The sequence below is a fragment of the Aplysia californica genome, unplaced genomic scaffold (genome assembly GCF_000002075.1).
Source record: "Aplysia californica isolate F4 #8 unplaced genomic scaffold, AplCal3.0 scaffold00445, whole genome shotgun sequence".
NCBI lineage: Eukaryota > Metazoa > Mollusca > Gastropoda > Aplysiida > Aplysiidae > Aplysia > Aplysia californica.
This window is the reverse complement of record NW_004797715.1, coordinates 171,681-174,820: the sequence shown is the minus strand read 5'-3', so window position 1 is coordinate 174,820 and position 3,140 is coordinate 171,681.

Below are 3,140 nucleotides of genomic sequence, written 5' to 3'. Positions count from 1 at the left end.
GGAAGAACAGAAACAGTGGTGAAAGGATCTCTTTGACTTCACTTTACATTATTTTCGTGTGGGGCTGAGAGATAATGAGACAAGCTGTGGTCACGCCTACCCTTGCTTCCGGTTTCTCCGGTGTGATGTCACGAAAGAGCAGCTGAGAGGTCTCGTGTTTGTCTACTTTCTGTTGTTTGTTTGTTTTTTTCCCCTGGGTGTGTCACAACATGGTGGAACCAGATGCTCGTCATTTTTTAATTTAAAAAAAAAAAATTTTTTTGGGGGGGTATACGGAGTTACGAATATCATCTTAGTTTGTTTGACTTGTAATTTTTTTTTTTTATGTACCCATCTATCTTGTGTGGATGTCAATATAATATAATAATATAATTTGCAGTTGAAGAAGATAGTGTCGTCTGGTGTCAGAGGTAAAATTAGTGAGAAAATGGCCGCATCCCAAGTTTGAGTTTCCTTTATTTGTTTGTATTTTGTTTTATTTTTTGCTTTTTTGAATTTTGAATTTTTTGAATTTTTTTTTGGGGGGGGGTTGTTTGTTTTTTCATTTGTTTTTGTTTTTTCATTTTTTTACATTTTAATTTTATTTTATTTTATGTTATTGCGGGGGAGGGTGGTAATACTGTGGGTACTGCCTGCTTCGTGTGGTTGACGTTTCTGATAAGGCCCCATCGTCCTTTCTGCAAGGTCTCGTATCTATCGTCGAACCCCCCTCCCCACCCCAGACTCAGCCGTTTTAATTTGTTTTCTGCCTCCCTTCCTGCTGTGGTGATACTTTCCCCTCCTCACCAAATGACTTTATGTAAATAGGTGGTTGGCGGGTGTTCTGGTTTGGTTTGCTCCTTCTTTCCTATAAAACATTCTCATCTCGCTTCCTTCTTTGTGAATTGGCTACTCTCTTGCAATACGTCTTATAATCGGCACATATATGACCTTAATGTATACGTTGCAAGAGCCGTAAAACTCTAACTTAAACGAATCATAGACGTCCTGTACCTGGTGTCCTCTTTTTTCCCTTTCATCTTTCTTTTTTTTTTACATTTTGTCCAGTGATTCGTGTCACTCTATGAGCCCGAAACAACAGAGATATCGAGGTGGCTGGTGGGTGCTCTGGTTTGGTTTGCTCTTTCTTTCCTATCAAATATCTATAGTCCTTATCTCTCTTTCTTTTTTTTTTCTTTTTTTTTTTTGTTTATCTCTTGTGACTCCTTTAATCTTTGGTACTTATATGACCTAATCGTGTTGCAAGAACCGTTAAACTTTTACTAAAACTGAAAGAGATATCATGTATAGATTGATTTTATCTGGACATAGACTTTTGCTTTAGTGTTGCACTGTCTGAGCCATGATCTTTCTTTCCTACAGGCTCCTTGGACACAACAAATTAGCTGATCATTAATCTCCTCACCACCACCTCCTTAGGCTGTCAGATCTACATGTATCTCCATGTCACGAGCATCTTATGGGCCTATATTTCAACCACCACAACTACTTCAACTATCACCATCATCATCATCATTATCATCATCATCACCATCATCATCATCATCATCATTATTATTAATATTATTATTATTATTATTAAAAGTATTAATTTTTTAAAAAAATTATTATTACTATCTTCATCATCATCATCATCCTCATCATCATCATCATCATCATTATCATCATCATCATCATCATCATCATCATCATCATCATCATCATCACCATCATGTTGTTGTTGTTGTTGTTTTGTCGATGTATTATTATGTTCGTATAGTTAGTGTTTATCGGCACTCGAAACTAGGCATAAGGTCATATGAGCGGTCGGGACGCAGGAAGCATTTTCAATTTGGTAGGAATTAATTTTGAATTTCCCCGGGTGGCGGCTGAAGTCTACTCTTATCGATTTTAGGAACACCAAGGGGTCTTTAAGGTGCGCAACATGCACATGGGACCTCCAAGATTTTTTTCGGTCTCATCCAATAAGGCTAGATGTTTGATCTTGCCCACCCTAGGATCACGGGTGTGGCTGAAAGACAACAATAAGAAGGAGCCAAGACTAGCAGAAAAAATAGTCGGGAGCCCCCGAGAAAGGTGTGGGGGGCAGAAGGTGGAGATGAAAGCAAATGACATAACATGATTAGAGAGCAGGAAAGGTGGTGGAAGGATAAATGTTGTAGAGTTTAATTGTAGGAGGGTTTTTTTTAGGGAATCTCTAAGGTCCCTGCGTAAATTAGTTTTGCTGAAAAGAGATGCAATTGGCATATGTGATTTTACAGCAACAACAGCCGAAGTGCGCATCAATGAATCTGCAAAAGCAAAAGTCTTCAACATATAGTGTACAACCACAAGGGGGGGGGGGTCCTTTGTATTTTTTCTCCAAACGTCCTGAGCATCCAGAATTCTATTTCATTATTATTTTTATAGCTTCAACCAGACAGAATGGTGCATGTGTTCTACATGTAAAAATGAATGAGGCACTTCTCTCTGAGTGCGACGGGTAGACTGGTCCTGAAAAATTGTTGTTTTTCTCTGCTTATAATTGGCAGGGAATGGGTGAGTGGCGCTAATCTAATGGCTCTTGCTTGTCACAGAGTGAAGGCTGTCTTAGAAAAGAAGTTGAAAAGTTTTCTTAAATCGCATTGCGTGACACTCGAATGGGGATAGCTTTATGGTGCTGTCAGTTTGGTTGTTACTGTGTGCGTATGTATGTGTGTGAGTATGCGTGTGTGTATGTGTGTGTGTGCGTGTACGTGCGTGTGTGTGTGTGTGTGTGTGAGTGTGAGTGTGCGTGTGTGAGTATACGTGCGTATATGTGTGTGTGTGTGCGTGTGCGTGCGTGTGTTAATGTGTGTGTGTGTGGGTGGGTGTTTGTGTGTGTGTGTGTGTGTGTGTGTGTGTGTGTGTGTGTGTGTGTGTGTGTGTGTGTGCGTGTCTTGGTATTGTGTTTGTCAAAATGTCTTTTGTGTGTGAGTGTGTATGCGTGTGAGTCGCGAAAGAAAAAGACACTGGAAGAGAGACGCAAGGGGGAGGGGGCGGGGAGAGAGAGAAGGAGGAGGGGGAGGGAATAGAGATAAAGAAAAAGGTATTGAGACAGATAGACAGATAGATAGATAGATAGATAGATAGATAGATAGATAGATAGATAGATAGATAGA